Source organism: Ambystoma mexicanum, chromosome 12 (genome assembly GCF_040938575.1).
Source record: "Ambystoma mexicanum isolate Mex_15411 chromosome 12, UKY_AmexF1_1, whole genome shotgun sequence".
Taxonomy (NCBI): domain Eukaryota; kingdom Metazoa; phylum Chordata; class Amphibia; order Caudata; family Ambystomatidae; genus Ambystoma; species Ambystoma mexicanum.
The window spans coordinates 1,092,258,380-1,092,280,588 of record NC_090936.1 but is presented as its reverse complement, the minus strand read 5'-3'; positions in this window follow the sequence as shown (position 1 = coordinate 1,092,280,588).

Sequence of the window (22,209 nt, the reverse complement as noted above, 5' to 3'; positions counted from 1 at the left end):
TTTTATTCTTTTATTGTCTATCTGATGATTGTTATAGCCTTGAAGAAGACCTTTTCAGATCGAAACACGTGTCAGCTTCAGCAGTTCTAATAAACCTAGAAACGCACTATGTCAATCTTTATATTGGGAATGGAGAGGATGCTAACAACGGTACCCTTAATGGCGGGACCATTGTTAGCATCCTGTTCTGCTAGCGGGTGCCGCTCTGCACGTCGGGTCTGACCAGGCGTACAGGGCGGCCCCGCGAGCAGAACTCGTAATGAGGAGGTAAGGCCGTTGTTACCTTACCGCCAGGGTCGTAATGAGGCCCATTGGGCCTCAATACAACTGTGCTGGTCCGGAAAAAACAGTGCCGGTAAGCCTACCGGCACTGTTGCTTCTGGACCGGCACAGTAGTCCTTTGCTGGTGGGTCTCACAGGGATAGACCTGCCGGGCGTGACGGCACCCGCTCACAGAGTTCTCTCTGAATGGGGACTAACAAAATTGCTGGCACCTGACTTCGCGGCTACCGGACCTGGAATAGCCCGGTGGCACCGGGAAGTCAGGCACAGGTAACTTTTTACGGGTCCGGTGGCAACCTGCCTGTTTTGCCAGCACGGTTACCGCCAGACCTGTAATGAGGCCCTTTGATGCGTTACCATTGTTTATTATCTTAGCCACAAGTACCACAACATTTACATTTCACACCTTGTTTCTTGACTTGTTCCTTAGTCAACACAATGGGCCTCATTACGAGGATGGCGGTAGCCATGCCTGTAGTACAGGCACGGCTGCCGCTGGTATCAATTTTTTTCTGGCACCCGCGAATGGGCAATTACCAGGTCATGCCGAGTTTGGTGGACCCGGTAATTGCCCATTCGCGGGTGCCGGTAATAAGGGACTCCCCATCCCCATTCAGCCCCCTAGGGCTGAATGGGGCATCAGATGCACCAGCACCATTCAAAATGGTTCCTGTGCATCCGATGTGCTGTGCTCGCGGGTGCCGCTCTGCCTGACAGGCGCCAGCGAGCACAGCTCGTACCGTGGTGGTCCGGGAACTACGGTACCGGCATGCTTACTGGTACCGTAGTTCCCGAACAGCCAGGGTCGTAATGAGACCCTATGAAAAATACGATGACAAAAAAGGGCAATGGCATGGCTAGGGGAATGTGCATAAGATCAAATGGTAAGAAAAAACGTATCAAACAGCATGCACTCAGGAACCAAGATACATGCATGCTAACACAAAGGATGTGCAATTCGAATGAGATACAAATATAGAAAATGTGTGTGGGGTAAGCATTTAAAATCTCCTCATGATTACAAGGAAAGCCAGCAAGCACCTTGCCCACCATTGCTGTTACAGGCATGGTCAGCACTAAGCCCACATATAGGACTCGCAGTGGATGGTCTGGGAACAGACACCTTTGATGGTATTCTATTAAGCAAGTTAAAGACAATACTCTCGAGGACAAGAAACACCACCCGGGATGCCAGCAAAGGCCACAACCCCTGCTGATGAAACCGGGACCATGAACGGCAATAAGTGCAAAGAGAGGATAACTTAGTACATAAAACTCTTGACAAAGGCCAAGTAGGAATAGTGATTACGGGGTACAACAGAAAACATAAGATTTATACAAGGGGAGGACAAAACCATACACCACAGCTAACCATCAATAGGGAACCAAGAGAGAAGTGCAAGGGAAAATCAGGAACAGACGCAAAGAGGAAGTCAGGCAACAGGAACAGGGAACATACAATGACTTGCTTAAAACTGCCGCCTCCTCACCCAGGAAAAGGGTACAAAAATAGAAATCCCTTCAGTGAGTGGTGTCTGACAGATCAAGGTTAATAGGAACACAGACAAACTGGGCTGCACAGAAAATGGAAAGCACTCGAAAGTGCTAACTGAAAAACAGAGGAAGACAGAAAGGGAACCCAGGAAGCACAAAAAACTAAGATGTGCACTAAGTGCGAAATCTAGGGACTAGAGACAAGGAACTAGGAGCGATAAACTAAGAATAAAGAATCGGGAACAAGGGAACTGGCCACAAACAGGAACACTGCAGCAGTGACCAGAGCTGGACTGAAGAAAACTGAGGCTTTTAAAGCTGGCTAAAGACGACATGCCTCAGGTGTGATGATTGCTGTCATCTACCAGCATGGGTGGCCCGTATCCTCCTGCTACCGTGGAGAGGAAGCAGTGGGCTTTGGGTGCGGCGGAGTAGGTTTGGGGTGGGAGTGGGCAGAGGGATTAACATGAGCAGTCAATAGGTGCTAAATAAACAAACAATACCCACAAGCTATGTATCCTTCCTCACATGTCAGCTGTCACCCAGCTGTTCGCCAATGAAATAGTTTTGGCTTACAGGTGGTGTTTTAACGCCACCTAGTAGCCAAAACATAACATTCTGTATTGTCTGGCAAATGACTTTATCTCCCCTGTCTCTGATATTGTAAATATGTAAATCTATCCAGCGGTTCACAACCGTTTGGTCCCCAGTTTTTCTGGGCTACCGCTCCTATCGCCCAGGCACACACAGTCGATGGTGAGGGATCATGGGATTCGTAGTCCAAATCACCTGGAGAGCTGCAGGCCGCAGACTACAAACTAGCTGTACTGTGTGCTAGCTAACATCAGAAAGCACTGTCCGAAACACATATTCATGCATCCTGTCTACCCATCACATCCTGGGTCCTGTCCTCCTGTTTGTCCCCAGTTTACACTACACTGTTCTATGCACATCAAGAGGCTTCTAGTACAACAAATTAAACTGGCATTAAAGCGGCATAGAGTTGGCAGCAATGGAGTCCTTGATTACTCTTTTGTTTAATGTTTCATTGTCAGGGTGCACCCACCCACATTGTCAGAGAGCACACATCCAAGCCCGCATCTCTGCGGCATCTAACAACTCGGCTGAACTCTTTAAAATCTGCAAGGAACTGGCCAATCCTGCTGCAGTCTCTACCTCTCCTGTTGCCTCCCAGGCCCTCTGCACGGCCTTGGCTTCTCATTTTACCACTAAACCTCAGGACATCCTGTCCACCCTCTCCTCCTCTCTATCTTCCTCCTCCATTCCTGGCCCTCCTGTGGCTGCCTCTCCTCCTCCCTTCTCTTCCTTTTAGTTTGTTCACCCCGACAATGTCTCTAGTCAAGTCCGATCTATGAAAGTCTTGTCAAAAGAGGTTCTTCCCTGTTAATCCAAAACCATCAACCATCAAGGACCACATCGACACCTTGCTCCAGCCTTGGCCGATTTCTGCGATCACTCTTTCGCCACTGGAACCTTCCCCTCACCTCTGAAGCACTCCCTTGTGACCCCCTTCTTTAGAAACCCTCTGCCAATTCCTCCTGTCTGGCTAACTATTTCCCAATCTCCATTACTCCTTTCCTGGGCAAACTCTTGGAAAAGCTGGCCATTTCCCTGCTTAACCTTCACTCTGAATCTGTTGGTTGTTTCCACGTCCATCAGTCTGGCTTCAGAGTGACAGAAGCATGGAAACTGCTCTCCTGAACATCCGTGAAGACCTGCCCTCAAACCTGGATTCTAACCGTCCTTCTGTCCTCATTCTCCATGATCTTTCTTCTGCTTTTGATATGGTCAACCGTGCCATCCTGCTCAACCGGCTCTATGATAACCTGTCTATTATTACTGATCAGGTCCTGGCCTGGCTGACCTCCTTTCTCACTGATCGACCATCCCGCGGCCAGCCGAGACCCTTCCTCTCTTCTATCTCTCTCTACCTGTGGTGTTCCCCAGGGGTCTAATCTTTCTCCCTGGCTTTATTGTATTGTATTGTATATTCATATAGCGCCTACACACAAAAGAGTGTTCAACCAGTACCTGGCACCTCTTGCCCACTGCAGAGCTACTCTCTGCTCCAACTTTCAGTGTTATGCGGATGACACTCAGCTCTCCTGCAGGCTCCCCTCAGCCGCCTCTACTCCTTCTCTCATTCCTGACTGTTTGCAATTTAGGAGTGGTGTGCCGCCAACGATCTCTGTCTTAATGCCAGTAAAAAAGATCCTCCTCATCAGAACACCAGCTCCTTCCTTTCCTCTCACTCTCTGACCGCCCACCCTGGGCCCTCTTCCTTCTCCTACCTGTGAGGCTACGAACCTCGGGGTCATCTTCAACACCACACTCTCCTTCTCTCCTCACATCTCTGAAGTCTTTAATAAGTCAAACTACCAGCTGCACCTCCTCAGAGGTATCCTTCCTTTCCTCACTTTCCCCCAGAAGCTCACTGTCTCCAGAGCCCTGGTTCTGACTAGGCTGGACTCCTGCAACAGCCTCTTTCTAAATCTTCCTGCCTCTACTCTCCGTCTTCTACAACTTATCCAGAACAGGACTGCAAGACTTGTCCTTGGCCTCAAGCCCAGGGATCGTATTTCTGCAGCTCTGAATTCTCTTCACTGGCTCCCAGTGGCGACAAGGATCAAGTTCAAGGCCCTCTGCATTGTCCACAAGGCTTTCTGGGGCCTGGGTCTACACAACCTCCAACTCTCTCTTCCTAAGTATCTCCCTTCTCGAGCTCTCTGCTCATCCACCTCCAACTGTCTGCGGTTCAGCCGCTTTTCCAAGCAAAGAGTTGGGGGCAGATCTCTTTCTTCGGGTGGGTCGTTCTTCTGGAACAGCCTCCCTGCCTCTCTTAAACTTGAGGAGAACCATTTCAAGTTCCAGAAGCACCTCAAGACCTTCCTCTTTGCTTCTGCCTTCTCTCTTTCTCTCCCCTGCTGATCACCTGCCTGATCCACGCACTGGGCACCTGGCCACCCTCTGAATATGGGCTCAGGTCCCTGCCTGTCCAGCTGTACCTCGCACTGCCTCTTGGCTCCCCCAGCACTTGTGGTCTGTATATGTAATCCTACCGTCCCCTCTTTTGCACTTATAGCTACCCGTTGGCTGCACTTCCGAGGACCCGCCCTTGCCACCCGTTGGCTGCACTCCTTGTTTCCTTTTGTCCCGCATTTCTCCATCCACCCCTGACCCCCGCCACTTCTCCCCTCCCCCTTCCCTTCTCTTGTGCGATCTGAATTACCCAAGGCCTAGCAAGATCGTTGTTTTGTCCTCCCTTTGTTTTCCCCTCCTTGTCTTTTCGCGCCTAGAAACACTTGTGTAGAGGCAAGTTATAAATGCCATATCATGTCATATCATATCAAATGCACCATTGAAAGTGCTCGCTTGTACTTGGCGCTATGCCCACAGCACATGAAAAATATGTTTTAAAAGAGCACCTGACATGTTAGTAACAACAAGAACCGGGGAAAGTATTTTTGCTCCATAACATTTTAGTGTCTGCGGAAGTCCATTTCTGCCAGTTTATCAGGACGGCATGGGAAGCCTCCAGCCGCCGCCTTCTAAATCTTAAAGCCCCCAGCACACCTAGCCAGCTGGGCCTCAACGCGGACACATCTTGGCCTTTTTTTAACGTTCCTTTAATTGTTCTTTTGCATTTTTTGCACAGCGTATATTTTACAATTCGGGGAAAGGTCTGGTCTCAAGACACGCAGTTACCATCAACGACCCCCCTAACTCACGGGGGTTTGCGGGGAATCGCCAGCCGGCGCGGAACACACATGGCGCGGGGCTGTCTAACAGACCTCGCCGTGTAATTTACAGGCCTCTCCAGCGGGGCCTTAATGTTCAAATGGATGGGCCAATGCAGCAGAACAGGCAGCCAGCGAATACCTGATACGCTGCCCTTTTGACCTTTCCGTGTCCACGGCCACATGTTACTGCCTTTTTTTTCATGGGTGATGTTTGGAAGGTTTGTTCCCGCATTTCTAACGACGCACGTCTGTCACGAGGAAGGCCCTTAATTTGGAATTAATTGAGCACAGGATCACTGGCGTAAAACACTGTTTCAGTTTGATGCAACTATCAAGGCCTTCATTTTTCTAGTCCTGAGTTTCCCTTTTACAAATCATTGGTAGCGAGCTTTTAAGTTCAACGTTTCCAATGTATATAAAACAGAGACTACAGCTCCCAGAATGCACGTGGATTGGTGCTTCTGCGACAGAGCTCAGTTCCCCTAGGAGGCACGTTTCTGACAGGGCATTTGGGAATATGTTACATACAGAAGAGAGTTGACAACTGGCGCCGTGTCACCAGTCACCTTTATCCAGTCCTGAGCTTTCAGCCATCAGAATATTACTTGCGTGGGCCTAGTTCGTCCATGCATATAATGGAAGAAAGTCTGTTTGCACCTGGATACCTTGTGCTTGTTTTCAATAGATTCCATATCCGCACACTTGGTATAGTACAGTGGGGTTTATTTTGAATCAAAAGTGGTAAACCGACACGTGTTTCGACCCCTCAGGGTCCTTATCAAGGCTAGGGGGTGCTTGTCTACATGCCACGTCTTTGGACTGTGGTCTGTGATTGTAGGTCCCATCTGGACGAGTACACAGCACCTGCGGCAGACCGCACCACAACGATCAGCCCACCCGGGCCATCGTAAAACAATCACAGACCACAGTCCAAACACTTGTGGCTGGCCACTTTCGATAAAAAATAAACCCAACTGTACTAAACCAAGTGTGTAGATATGGAATCTATTTAAAACAAGCGCAAGCTATCCGGGTGCAAACAAACTTCAATCCAAATGAGAGGAGGGGGCAGCACCTCTAAAAACCTGTGACTGTGCAGCTCACAAATCTGGAAACAAGTAAAAAATCAAAAATTAACCAATCGAGTGAAGCGCATGTGGAGACTATGATCTAGTGCCCAAACACTTTCCCATATAATGGAACAATGAAGCCTACAAGTCCCAGCATGCATAGCGCTGCCGACTAAAACATTAAGTGATTGGGATCACAAGGACTCCGTTTCAATCCCTTTAGGGGAGTCAAACTAATATCCCACATTTGAGTGTGGCATTCATGTATAGAGAAAATGTGTTGTGTTGGATTGACTGTATTAATCAGAACTTCAGGCACTCCCCGCAAATTAATAGATGCTGTCAATCGGGGTTCTGCAACTCGTGGCCTGCACCATGTTTTGGACTACGTCTACCATGATCCCTCTCCCTTGACTTCACTGGCTAGGCCTACTGTAGATCAAGTACATGAATCAAATCTCACAAACGCTCCTGCTATTGCTTACTCTCCATCAATGTTCTTACTGCAGTGCCTTTTGGTGTTGCACGCAGGCCAGGGGTGTGCAGTGCTTGCATCTGTGTTCACGAGCTGGTCCATAGAGCTGGAATGCAGCTCTACAGAGACTGGCACTGATGGAGGTGGCTGACTGCAGAAAGCAAGGCTTAGTGCCCCCGTAGTTGGGAAGGGACTGATGGTAGTTTCCTTAGTCCCCATCATATTCCTGCTTGGGCAAGGCATCCCCACCATCAAATCACGGTCCTAAGGGAAAGCCAAAAGCAATCGAGAAACAGCTGCGAGACTGAAACACTCAAGCTAGCCACCATTTCAGAGTAGCGTGCAGCAATTTGCAAGCAGTCAACATAACATCATTTCATTTCTTTTGCAAGTTTCTCCAATATTATCTTACTGAAAATAGACAATATAAATTACTCCTAAAATACAAAGTAAGTATTCAAAGGAAGTTCATGTATACACGAGGTTATTACAATCCATAATAAAGCTATTGCAAGGAGTTCTGTGACCAAACAGAGGAACAAGGTTGAAGACAGAGTTGATTTGCAAAGTCATGGATCTTCAGGGTGACTTGCAATACCCTTGTTTTTTTATGTTGGTAGAGGGTATTTTATTCCTTATAATACTTGGCAGCACCATCAGCCTGTTTAATGCTTGCCATCCTGCTTACTCTTAAGCAAGAGATCTTCCAGTTGTTGAAACAGAAAATCAATGTAGACGCTCGATGAAAAAACACATATGCATTTTCTTAGATGTACCAAAGAAAAATCTTAAGGAGTTTAATACAATGCGTTTAAAAGCTTGCTCTCCAGTGTTAAACACCAGCAGTCCACAACATAAACATACTGCTATAGAAAGTTTCTAATCAACTGATGGACGCAAAGTGTCACAGAAAGGTGTTTTAGAAGAAAGGAATCTGAAAAACTGTTCATGGCATTATTTAAATGCTACAGTGGCAGCTGCAATTCCGCTCCTGCTGGCTGAAGCAGCAGGCAATGTGACGTCACAGCAGAAATATAATAGGTCGTTACAGTTTGTGGTGATGCCATTTTGTTATTACAGGCGAGTAGTGATGTCACTACTACAATGATATGAGGAAATTATTTATCAGCTTTTATAGGGGTATTGCTGGCTGTTAAACCTGGTTAACCATATCAGATATTACTTGAAAAAATGATTGTTATTTTGTAACATCTTTTATATATATAAGGCCTCATTACAAGTATGGCGGTAAGGCAACGACAGCGCCGGTATCGCTACCGGCACAGTTGCTACCGTACCTCCATACTAGGAGTTCTGCTTGCGGGTGCCCTTGCAGCCTCCAGGTCTGACCTGGTGGCCATACCGGCACCCACGAGCAGAACATGACGGTAGCACCGGTACCGTTATTAACGGTACCAGTTCTACCACCCTCCCCATTCCGATTGAGCCCTATGGTGCTCAAATGGGAATGGGGAAGTACCGGGCCCGGCACCTGCGAAAGGGCAATTACCGGGTTTGGCTCGGCCGGAATAGCCTGGTAATTACCCATTCGCGGGTGCCGGACCCGGATGCGAATTTGGAGGAAGCCTTGCCGATTTTACCTCGTAATGAGGCCTATAGTCTAGCTTGTGAGTCAAGCAGCAAAAACAATGATTGGTAGCGTGGTCGGCCAAAGGTGATCACCAATGATTCAAACAGAGATAGAACTGCGATTTAGTATCTATATCCTCTTTTGAGCAGGAAATTACTATTGTTTCATTACAATATTTATGTTTTGCAATAAACTAAGCAGATCCATTCATTATCAAATCACCGTTTAGTTGTACTGAACTCTCTATTTTTAAAAAAATATAGAAATCCTATCTTTTGCACTTTTAGTTTCAGCAAGACATTAACGACAAAATGTAGGAGGAAACAAAACCAAAAAAATGTAGATTACAAATCTGAAAAGGTAATAATGTTAGGGAACCTCCTATCAGGCCAGGGGGACTTCAGGAGTGACATTTCTCATATCCTGAGGGGTGGTCCAACATGCCAACGTGAAGAGGTCTCTTTTCATAAACCAGTTTCTACATTTCTGAGAATTGTGGTATGGACAACTGAGTTTGCCTATTCTGGAAAAGTTAATTTAAAAGTGAGAAAAATACCCAAAAAACACTGCAGCACATACTCATGGAGACCAAAAGGGGTCAGCAACCTGCACAGAACAAGTACTCAAAGAATACTAAATCTCTTTGAAGCCCAACAACCAAGCAGTCAACTCTCGAAGAGACGACCAGGCCCTGATGGGAGCGTAAAACAACAGATGGCATGGAAATGACTTCTCGTTGACCCGATGGTAAAATCCCAAATGGTTGACAGTGCAAGCAGGGATCAGAGCTGAAATTGAGATGTCCAGCAAATTATAGGAATCAGGAACATCAACAGGACACACTCATGTGAGGAGACCTGGACAATGTGCAATAGGTCAGGCATAAAAGGTCAGTAAAAGTCCAACAAACCCCTCCAAAGTTTCTGTAAGCAGGAATATAAAGTCCCGGTATTCATCTACTTTTGACTCTGCCTGTTGGAAATACCAGAGTGCCACACTTCATGGAAAAAGGGAATCCTGATTTGAAAACAGACACATCATTGCACTTGCAGGCTGCAGAATAGAGATTATACGGATGCGCCTGAGATGGAGGGGTGAGGTGTATAAGCGACAGCTCCTTCTGCCTCAAGAACAGATAGTGACTGGAGCCTAAGGAGGAAGCACTTTGAGGGTGAATTGCTGAGAGACTAGACCCCCTGAACTAGAGCTGCTTGCCAGGAGGCTGAAGAATAAGCCTCTCAATCAGTGAAGCTGGGTTAATTGCTGGGAGACTAGACCCCCTGAACTAGGGCTGCTTGCCAGGAGGCTGAAGAATAAGCCTCTCAATCAGTGAAGCTGGGTTCATTGCTGGGAGACTGAGGAATACGTTTCTGAACCCCTGAACTATGGCTGCTTGCTGTGAGGTTGAAAAATCAGCCTCGGAATCAGTGAAACTGGGTTTATATTTTATTTATTTATTTATTTATTGTTCATGTGTGATGCGCCTATACACAAGTGTTTTGAGGCGCAGCAAGGCAGGAGAGGGGGGAGGAGGAAGGAGGAAAGTAGAGGTCCTAATAAGCCTTGCAACATTCAGATCATGCAAGTGTGGTACCGAGAAGTACATTGGGGAAGTGCAGCAGGAACTGGGTGGAAGGGTCCAAGAGAAGGAGAGTGCCATGGAGACCAAGTGGACAGGGCCAGTGGGAATAAGAGAGTGAAGGGGGTCCACACTAAGTGCAAGTTAAGGGGCTGGAAGCCTACAAGGGATGCAAGCCAACCAGCTAAGTGTAGGCGGGCGTCCCGTGAAGGCAAGCACAGGATGAGGGTAGGGAGGTGCGGGGAGGAGAATAAGTGCAGAGAATGACTGGGCATAGGAGGGCCTTGTGCCTTGTAAGACTTTGAGGGAACCAGGCCACCGGTCTCAGGCACAGGGGAACATTATCGGGGGAGAGAGAGGGTGAAGGAAGAAGAGAAAAGGAAGGTCTTGAGGAGCGTCCGGAACTTAAGGAGATCAGCTCAAGTCTTAGAGGGGCAGGGAGGCCATTCCAGAGAGAGGCACCTACGGAGGAGAGATATCTACCCCCCACTCTCTGCTTGGAAATAAGTCTGATTTGCAGAGAGTTAGAGCTAGATGAGTGAAGGGCTCTAGTTGGGAGGTATTTAGGGAGGGAGAGTTGAATAAAGCATGGTCACACACCCCAGAAAGCCTTGTGGATGATGCAGAGGGTCTTGAATTTGATCCTTGCAGCGACAAGAAGCCAGTGGACAGATTTAAGGGCTGGAGAGATGCAGTCCCTGGGCTTGAGGTCAAGGAAAAATGTTGCAGTCCTATTCTGGATTAGTTGAAAGGGATGAAGAGAAGAGTTAGGCAGATTGAGGAAGAGGCTGGTGCTATAGTTAGCGTGGAGAGATTCAGAGCTCTGGAAACATTGCGTTTCTAGGGGAAAGTGAGGAAGGGGAGAATGCCTCTGAGGAGGTGCAGCTGAAAGTGGGCCTTCTTTGCCAGGTCCATAATATGAGGAGAGAAGGAGAGGGAGGAGTCGAAGATGCCAAGGTTTTTGGCTTCACATGTGGGTGAGAGGAGGGGGCCCAAGGAGGGTGGCCAGAGTGTGGGAGGGAAAGATGGAGCAGGAGTGCCAATGAGAAGGATCTCTGTCTTGCAGGCATAAAGACTAAGGGAGGGGTAACCATTCTCCCACAGATAGATGTTAAGGATCTTCCACATTTGAGTTTGGTCCCCCGTTAACAAAAAAATGGTGGAAGTAACCAGCAGATAGACATTTACTGGCATTAAGGCAGAGATCATTGGTACTGCATCCTAAAATTAAATTGGTGGTCTTGAGTCTTAGGTACCTGATTAAGACCCTCCAGAGAATTAGCTGCCATAACATAAGGTACCCTGTTGATCTCGATATTCTCTTTTATCTTGTCTATTTTCCAGGCATGGCTTCCTGGATCAAAGTACACCATGCAAGAGCCAGGGCAAGAGGATAGAGCCCTGAGGGACACCACAGGTGGAGAGTGAAATGGTGGAGAGCAAAGAGCCCAATTGAACCTGGGAGGGTCGGTCAGAGAGGGAGGAGGTCGACCAGTCAAGGGCCTGGTCCGTGATGCCAAGTGTGTCACAGAGCCGCTTTAAAAGAGTGGCATGATTGACTGTATCAAAGACAGAGGAGAGGCCAAGAAGGATGAGGACAGAAGGAGAACTGAAATTGAGATTAGTGAGCAGGTCTTCACGAGTGTTCAAGAGAGCAGTTTCCGTGCCTCTGGCAGCTCTAAAGCCAGACGGGTGGTCAGGGAGGCAACCACCATTGTGGTGGACAAGCTGGGAGATGGCTAGCTTCCCCAAGAGTTTGCCCAAGAAGGGGATAGTGGAGATAGGGCGTTAGTCAGGAAGGATCAGCGGAAGGATTTTTGAGGAGAGGATGCACAAGGGAGTGCTTGAGGAGTGAGGGGAAGGATCCAGTGGCAAAGGAGTGATTGCAGAAATCGGCCATGGCTGGAGCTAGGGAGTCAATGTTGTTTTTGATAGTTCTGGAGGAGCAGGGGAGCACCTGTTTGGCAGAGACCTTCATAGAGCAGAATTGTATAGAAACCTCTTCAGGTGTTGTGGGAGAAAAAGAGGGGAGAGAAAACGGGGGTCAATGGAGGCCTGAAAAAGGGGGAGGGAGAAGGATGTGGAGTAGAGGCTTGTGAGGAGAGGATGTCATGAGTGTTGGAGGTGAAGTGAGATGCCAGAGAAGTGCAGAGTGATAGAGAGAGCAGAAGAAAAGTGCACTCGGAGGTAGGGATGGCGAGTTCTTTGCAGATTTTGGAAAGATCAGCCGTGCTGTTAGTAGCCGTTGAGATGCGGGCTTGGATATAGGCCCGCTTCTGAGAGCAGATGGCAAGTCTGTATTGCCTTGCGAGCAGGTGGCAGGCCACTTTGTGCCACTTTGACTCAGCAACTCATGTATTTTAGAGTGGCTAAATGGGAATCATACCAGGAGTTGCACTTGTTAGCAGGCTCCAAGCAGATCCTTTATTGCTGGGAGACTGAGGAATACGCTTCTGAACCCCTGAACTAGGGCTACTTGCTGGCCAGCTGCAGATTAAGCCTCTCAATCAGTGAAGCTGGGTTGATTTGTGTGGAGACTGAGGAATATGCTTCTGAACCCCTGAACTAGGGCTGCTTGCTGAAGAATAAGCCTCCGAGGCCCAGATTCTCATCTTGGTGTTAGGTACCGAAAAGGTCGTTAAAAGGGTTAACGACCTTTTCGGTACTTAAGACCTATTCTGAAGGTGGCGCATTCTTCCGAAGTCGGAAGGAATGCACCGCTTTCAGAATACATGTGACGGTTGCTAGGATGAGTTGGAAACCAACCTAGCAACTGCCACATTCACAAGCTGGCTTTTTTGAAGGGTATTCTTGTGGCACTCCCTCCAGTTTAATATGTGCGCTAAAATAACGCACATATACAGTACCATTTTGGTGCCGTTATACTGGAGTAGTCCCACAAAAAGCCTTGTTTGGCTTATATGAAAGTGTTCATATACCTCTGTGTGGTGTATATAAACACTTTCATCTACACCAAAGCCAGCAGCTTCAACGTTGAATCTGATTACTTTAGTGTATAGGAAAGTGTTCATATACACCTGTGTTCTCGGCAGCATTTTGTAAAATAACGAATATGTCGTTATTTTACAAAAATACTGTCGCGATTTCAGGATTGCGCCTGTTATAACTAAAACAGACCCAATCCTGAAGGAGCACTGTCGCGCACCACGAGGACGCCCAGGCCCACTTGAGAATACTGGACCAGCCTTGGCGTCCTCATTTGGCACAGTGAATCATGCTCTGTAGCACCTTCACTGCACCAAGGTCTGAATCGGGCCCTGAATCAGTGAAACTGGATTGATTGCTGGGAGACTGAAGAATACGCTCCTGAACCCCTGAACTAGAACTGCTTGCTGGGAGAGTTAAGTATAAACCTCTGAATCAGTGAAGCTTGGTTGATTGTGGAGGGACTAACGAACAAGCCGTTAAATCCCTGCAACGGGGTCAATTACAGCAATGTCATATAAGTGTAGCCAAGGACAGTAGCCGCTACCACCAGTTTCCCTTTGGTACCCCTGGATTTACCCTTTCAAACCCAGGGCCTATTAGGGACAGAAGTCAGTCAAGGCTCCCATGCATTGCGTGAATAGCCTCTGAAGCAGGAGGATGTGTAAGAAGCCAGTAACCGGGCCCAGATTACATCCCTATCCTCAAACAGGACTGCAAAGTTTGCACACTTCTAAAATGTAAATACATATCTTTGTGCTTCACCAGGCATCATGTTAGTAGGGACGTCATTTCACCAAAATGCCCGGGGTAGCAGAAGTGCCATCACACGACCCTTGACCTTTGACATCACAGGAAGTGATGTCATTTGACCCCACCCCAAAGTGACATCACAGGAAGCGATAGAACACAACCTTTTACCCCTCGACAAAACAGGAAGTGGGATCACATAGCATTGTTTCTAAGTACACTAAAAAAAATATGGTTATGATATCACTGTAAAGTGATATACATTTCATACAAGAATGGATCACCATATGTATTGTTAATATCAGTGTGTATAGGCCCATATTACCAAATCACTGTGAATGCAAGCAGATGTCCAAGGCCAAACGATAATGATGTGTTATTATATAGCACTTACGCTTAAGCGCTTCATATAAAACAAATAAACATCCAATATCACCCAACCTGTGTTGGTACTCATTTATCAACCTCAGCAGGATGAAAGGCTGAGTTGACCTTGCTGGGAGTCGAACCTGCAACCTGCACATCACAGACACATTGCAGTAGCGAGAGCTCAACCCACTGAGCTATTTTACCGTCTATAGCTATCAGAAAACCAGCCACTCCAGAAACAAAGAGCCACATGCTGTAGCCACAGCCCATAAGCCTCAATTAAATTTTAGGGGTAGCAAGGGAGACCACAGGGGTAGAAAGGGAGACCTCAGGGGTCGCAGCTGTGACCCCTGGCAGCCCCTAAATGAGGTCCATGCATGTTAGTTCTGGCCAGACCTCCTCCTTATCAGATCTGTCCTCGGCTGCTGAGTCCTTGCAATCCTATTTCCCCTCTCTACTGCTGCTTTTATATAAGTGATGAGTATTTAGAGGTTGGCATGTTGTCTTGCTTCCATTGACCGTTCAGCCACTGTAGTTACCAACAGCTTCCAAGTAGCGGTATGTTTGGGATGAAATATAAACGGAATCATGCACTCTCTGACAGTGTACACATATTTGCATATTGGCTACTGGCAGAATAAGTAGACAGAGTTTGCTATTTTGGTATATGTTAAAATGGGGCATTTCAGGTTGCACTTTGCATATGATGGCAGCACTGGCTATGCGAAGCTGCACCTGACTGGTGGTGAGTATGTTGCACTTTGCATATGATGGCAGCACTGGCTATGCGAAGATGCACCTGACTGGTGGTGAGTATGTTGCACTTTGCATATGATGCAGCACTGGCTATGCAAAGCTGCACCTGACTGGTGGTGAGTATGTTGCACTTTGCATATGATGGCAGCACTGGCTATGCAAAGCTGCACCTGACTGGTGGTGAGTATGCAATGCATATTGTCAGGGAGGATAGCTAAAGCAGCTAAGCCCTGACCTCTGACATAGGTTCATCTTACTTTACAACTTCAAAAGTCTGTCCTTTAGTATCTTCAGTACCATTAAACTGAGTAATAACAACGTATATTAGTAGAGTGCTTCAAAGCCAGAGAAACCGACAAGAAGCACTGCACAAAACCTCAATGATATGGCACTGAGGGGCATTATGGGGCAATTGGGATGGCGCTCGTCATATGATTGCAGCAACTGGACATCTGAGGATGTGGTGTGTATATGTTGATTATACCAGACATTAACTTGCATTAGATTGCATTTCTCTGGCATTGTACCTTAAATGTAGTGGGTTTGCAAAGCATTGAAATGTGCACTGCTATAAATAACATTGATGGGGTATTTGAAGCTGCAATTGCATATAATGGACACGCCTAGGCATATGAGACCATTCCTTGTATATGGTGTAAATGCCAAGGACAGGAAGCATCCCTGGCACTAGATGACATTTCAGATGCTTGTTGGTATGCACATGGCATCACCTGCTCAGGTGAAACTGGGCCATACTTAGGGGAATCAAACCAGGTATATGAGCCATTAAGTAACTTTACCTGGTATTTCGTAGTTATTGGAGATTGCACTTGACATATAATGGCAACAAACAAATGGGCATGTCATGCTGTACCTTACACAGTAAGAAATAACTGCCATTTGTGTCAATAATATAAGATGGCAGCGTTTGTTTATAGCAGGCTGCGTTTGCTATATTATGGTGGTACCTAGAAATAAAGAGCCATGCTAAGCATGTAGTGACAATGCCTGCCACGTGAGGCTATAACTACCATAAGTTGATAGTAACTAGCCATATGTGTGTGTTTTGGCATATGAAGGCAGAGCCCTTGCCCTACACTGGTGTACTAGTGCCGGTACTTCCAGCAATCCCATCCAATGTGGAATGGGAACTGACCAGTGCCTATGCTGCTCGTAGTAGCCGGGTTATACTTTGATATCAGCGGCGGAAACGGTAAGGCCGTTTTGCATGTATCCCGCTTGTATCCCTTGCCTAGTCCTCAAGCTGTGGATATTCTGCACAACCCAAAGGCCTCCGACTTCCTGTCTTTATCATCTGCCATGCCTCCAGACATGTGTTAAATGTTGGCCTGTAGGGGTTCACGCAGAGGGTTTGATGCATTATTGACCATATCATTCCTGTGTCCATTTTAAGGGTCATCCAGCACTGTGAGAGGATGTTCCCATGTCCCAGCGACCGGAGCCTGTCGTTCTGATGTGAGTGGTGATGTCACTCCTTGACCAGTAATTGTCCACTTTTGAACACACAGCAAACTGGGCTTTTTGTGGGTTTCGGCAGCCTTGTGGGAGACCAAACAGCAGCTTTCTGGGCCTACCCCCGACGTCTATTGCACATTTCAGATATTTGACCATCACCTGTATTACTGATTTCGGCCAATCCTGTCCGAGTTCAAACTCATGGAGGTTTTGCTATGGGATGCGTGGCTCAACCAGTTAGGCACTCAGGTCTGAGATCAGTGCGTGGGCTGCAGTCAAAGGTTCAAATAGTTGCATGACCAACTCAGCCCCTCATTCTTCTTGTGGGCAATCGATTGAGTACTGATGAATTGCATAATATTATTGATTACCATAGTGTTACAAATAGGATTGGGCAGGCCCACATCCAAATACTGTCTGGAATACTTTGAATCAGTCAATGCAAGCATGATTGCTGACTAGAGAAGGGTTTCGAACTGACCCTTACTAAACATGATTCCCCTCATATGTGGTTTATATCTGTACAAAGCAGTTTAAATCTTCTGTAACTAATCGTCTCATTCAAAGTCAGATTGATTCGGTCTGAAAAAATCGAGTCCTAGAGTAATACAACATGAAATCAAATCAAACTAAATAAAAACAAATAATATCAAAATGGGTTATTTGCAGGCATCTCTGACTTTCTTCCGGTTTTCTGCCATTTTCCCTTGGTCCTCACTTCGTACCTTCATGCTCCCGAACCATCTTGCACCCCATTCCACAGGTGTCCTCCCCCAACCAACAACCCCTCCCAGCCCGATTTACCTGCTTCAAGCCCCCAAACCCGTGCATCGCAGCTCTCGTCCTCACTCTTAGAGCTGCCATGGAGATAGTGAAGATACTTGCTCCCTTTACTAATTTCCATAGCGGCCATTTTTGTTTGTAGATTTGTTTTCAGAGGAATTAGGCATGTGTGAATTGAAAATGCTCTGGAGTGGTAATAGCGAATGTTGGGATGTAAGGAACATGTGACAACAGTTCAACCTGACTAAAGCCACCAAGTACTCTAATCCTGACTGCTCTTATTCTTGGTTGAATCTTTCGAATGGTTTTCACCCTTAGATGCCTCAAATGTTTCAAACTGATTAAGACCCTGTTAGTTAGATTGGTTTGAATCCGATTAAAAAAAATGTGTGGCCATCCACAATTTTAAGGTGGGTGGAATCTGTCAGGAAGCACTATATAAAAGCATATTTATTATGACTGGATTATCCATATTTATGATGAGGCTTTCTTGAAATCCTGTATTTTTCAGTACACTTTCCCCGATACTCACACCTTTATCAAATAATTAAACGAGCATACACACGATCTAGTATGAATAGAACTAGCTTCCAGTTCCACCCGGGCGTAACCTAAAACTGTTCCGTGACTTACATTGAGGTCTTTTTTTTATTTTTGAATTTTCACTCAACATTAATTCTTTTCGAATGTTCACTCGTCATTGCATAAGGGGGCTGCAATCACACTGAGCCACATTTCACTAGAAAATGCCCTCAAGCTGATTGTTTTGATATTGGACACATCCCCAGTAACAGGGTCCTGCTTGGCCACCACTCACCCATATAGTCTATTGAATTATAGAAGATTAAGAAGCCTCAAAGAGTCAAGGTTTTCGGTTCTGGGAAGTTTGCAAAACGTTACAAAGGATACATCACTGTGGAGAGAACAACACACTAAGCCCCACAGTTTCTAGGGGAAGAAATACATAATAATGCCTATGGGGCATATTCTGGTCTTCACAGTACAGGGCCCTGTTCGGCTGTTACCAATGGATTGCATTTTCAAGTAATATTGACCTAGTTCAGTAAGGTACATTAACTCTAGACAGATTATCTTAAAAGCCATTCTACACTTGACAGGCAGCCAGTGAATCTCTCATAATTGGGTGGCTAGGAGTACATTTATAAACAGACTGGAAATCACAAGGGCAGTCCTGTCTCGAACCTCCTGAACCTGGTTCAGTCAGTAGGCTGTGAAATAAGCATACACTGCATTAGCATCATAAGAGCAGCCATTCACCACTTCTAGCAAAGTGAAAACACCCAGTCTTTCTATTATAAGCAAGCACTGAAAATACAGTAGTTCTAGCACAGTAAATGTAAAGAGGAAGTTTTTTGTTTTTGTTTGGGCTATAAGCCGAAACTATTGCACTGGAGTACAGATGGGGAGGAATGGCATATGAGGAGGGACACCCAGCCTCTAGGGGTTTGGTTATGTGCCCACACATTGAGTGCCCATGACCATGTTAATCCCTATGTCCATTTACACCCAGTTCCTTCCCCTACCCACCCAAAACACATCCTCCTAGGATCTCTTTGAGATTGCTTTATTCAAGCCTTACCATTAAACCATGCACTCAAAGTGCCTGCCAATGTTTTTTTCAAAGCAGTCTTCTGGGAGTTAATGACTTATTTGGAGCAGTAAACCCACTACTAGTGTAATACGAACATTTTACCAGGTCTGCCCTCAGCCACTCGATTTATAAGCACTCTGAGTGTCCTTCACTGAAGAGCTCTGTGGCTCTTACGGCCCCATAGCATTATTGAATTTGGATGACAATATTTTGCGAAAATGCTGGCATCGAGATAATAGGGAGTACTGCCAACTTTGGATCACCAAGACTGACAGGTTATATTTTGGCCCGTCGTTTGACAATGTTCAAAAATCTTCTCGCAAGGACCAATCCCTACTACTGGCATTAGATGCCAAAAAGGCCTTCGACTGGGCCAACTGGACCTTCTTGAAAGAGGTGCTTGTGGGATCGGGATTAAGACCTAATCTGGTTAAATGGATTCCCGCCATCTATACAAAGCCCACCACCAGAGTTAGAGCGAATGGGATGATATTGAACCCTCTAAAATTAGAGAGGGGACCACACAAGGATGTCCTCTTTCGCCCCTGCTATTTACACTGGTGATGGAGCTTTTTTGCTAGAAAAGATAGAGCAAACCCAGACCTTCAGGGTATCCACTTTGGTCACATTGAATATAAAATAGCATTATTTGATTATGATGTTATCCTTTCTGTTCAGAGCCCACTCGCCTCATTGACAGCAGCAGAGAATGAGCTATACAAACATGGTCTAGCCTCGTGACTTCTGGGCCAATTTAGATAAGTCAGAGATATTGAGCCTGAACATGCCTCCCGACAGTTTGAACGCAGCTACAAGAATGCTTACATTCAAATGGGCGAAAGGAAGTACTAAATATCTGGGAGTGCATCTAGCAGCAAACATTGACAAGATATATGACATTAACTATCAAAAGATATTGACGCAAATTAATGACTATTGGAATAGATGGGGCAAGCTCACCATTTCATGGTTTGGTAGCATAAACACACTTCTGATTACAGATACCTAAGACTTTGCAAAAATAGGACACCGCATTTATAAGGAGAGGGAAGAAAAGTACGATCTCTAGAGCAACGCTGATGTTGAAGATAAAGACGGGGTGGGGGTTTACAAGCCCCAGACTTCCAAATATATTATGATGCAGCACAACTGCGGATACTAAAGGAATGGTGCCAGGTGGAGCCAGCAAAGCAGTGGTGGGTAATGGACACAGCAGTAGCGAGCATACCCATATGGAGAGCACTCTGGCTCCCTAAGCAGATTAGACCACCCTCATTATATATAAACCCAGTGACCAAGACGATGCAAGAAACATGGGGCAGACTAGCACTAACTAAAGGTCTTACCTCATTTCCTTCGCTGCTTCCCCCGATCCATGACAATCCGGACTTTACGTTGGCAAAGCCAAGGGGTGCATTTCAAGGCTGGAGGGATATAGAGGCTGGTGCATCACAGATATGTTTAGAAATGGAACTACCAAGTCCTTTTTGGAATGTAAGACTATCACCCGAGAGAGCAAAACCTCTTCCAATATTACCAAATTTGACATTGATCTTTGAATAAAGTTGTTAGAGAGTGACATAATTTAAGCGATTCACTGCGGGATCCGCCATGATGAAGGGACTGATCGCGAACATTTAACACATACTGATCAAAGCCAGAAGTAGAAAACAATGGTCTAATGCCTTTATTGCACCTAGTCTGCCTTCGCTGAATTCACACTTTATTGCTACATTTTTTTATACCTGTGACTGTATCCAAACCTAACCCATCTACAGCATTTCCAAAAACTCGAATGTGGTCATTCTGTAATTCCTGTGACAGTGTTTTATTTTAGGCCTTTCACCTGACCCCTCACCCATCTCATTCATGATGTGATACTACTGCTTGCTGTATCTTAAATCCTTTTTTCTCCTTGGACCCCGAACCTACTGTATTTTTGTCTGCCCTGTATTGACTGCTAGGCCTTCCTGGTGAATTCCCCTTGCACAGTGAAGTCCCTCTTCCCGACCCTACCAACCCCCCTGTACTCATGGTTCCCTTTGTCTCCCCTATCTACTCTATCACCTATCCTACCTCTCTCTCGAAGTCTGGAAGGAAAAGGTTTAAGAAAGTGCTCCAGGCCTCCAACCCTGACCTCCCCATTGCTAACACCTATGCCAATGTTTCCTCCAGACAGACTATCACTGACATTCTCTTCACTGTCCCTTTTCCTGACCTATGGACTTCCCATATGGTCTCTATCCTATCCCGTTTTTCCTCCTCACCCATTAACGGTGGAACCAGATAGGAATTTTCTTGGCACAATTCTCATCCTCTTGGTGTATCATTACGGTCTACCATAATGGCACTATCATAGCCTAGAGCTCTCAGCCCAACCTCCTCCTTCTGGATAGGCATTTCTTGTCTCTCATTAACTTCCTCCTCTCTCCTGGCACTCCTCCGACTGCCACCCCTGTGGCCTCTCCGCTCCCACTGATGGGTGTATCACATCCCTGTAACTGTAACTGTAAACTCTCTAGGCTCAATATCTCTTTGACAGTGAAAGAACGTTATTCACAGAAGCCACTAACCTGGTCTGCAGGCTGGCCCTGTCATCTGTGAAGACTTCCCTAGAAACCCTACAACCCTCCGCCTGGAGAAACAGGATGGATGGCAGCAAGCTTCCCAGGAAAACCCTCTGGGCATAAAACCCTGGATCCGGACTCTGGCGCTGAAAATCCCTCTACTGGAGTCGTGAGTGAAGAAAAACCGGCAACGAGTCTTCGGTCATAGTTCAGACTGTATTCTGAATGGAGACTCAGATTCTCTACTGAAGCAAGAAGGAGAATGGGTAAGTATAGATACTGATAGAGGATAGAAGAGTACAAAAGGTTTACTGTGGTATACCTGCAATAAAGGCAATAGATGATTGATAGAGTTTGGTGGTTCTAACAGAGGTAGCACTGCTAGTAGAGCAACGGCTGCAGGAACGGGAGAGCAGTGGTGTCTCAGACACAGGCTGAAAGGCTAGTAAGGAAAGAAACATGAGACTGAATATCCCAGTGAAGGACAGTAACCCTAGCCCAACCTCTACGCCTACCTCAGCGAAGTTAGAGAATGACATGCAGTGTATAGGAGGAGTGGTAGGTAATTCCAGGATACTTGCAGAGGCGAACGCTGAAACTATGAGAAGAATAACTGGTTAGCCTTAGTTTGTTAGCGGCTGAAATAGAAGTCGCGGAAGACTAATTCCCTACCGTGCGGAGATGTGTCCTGAACGGTA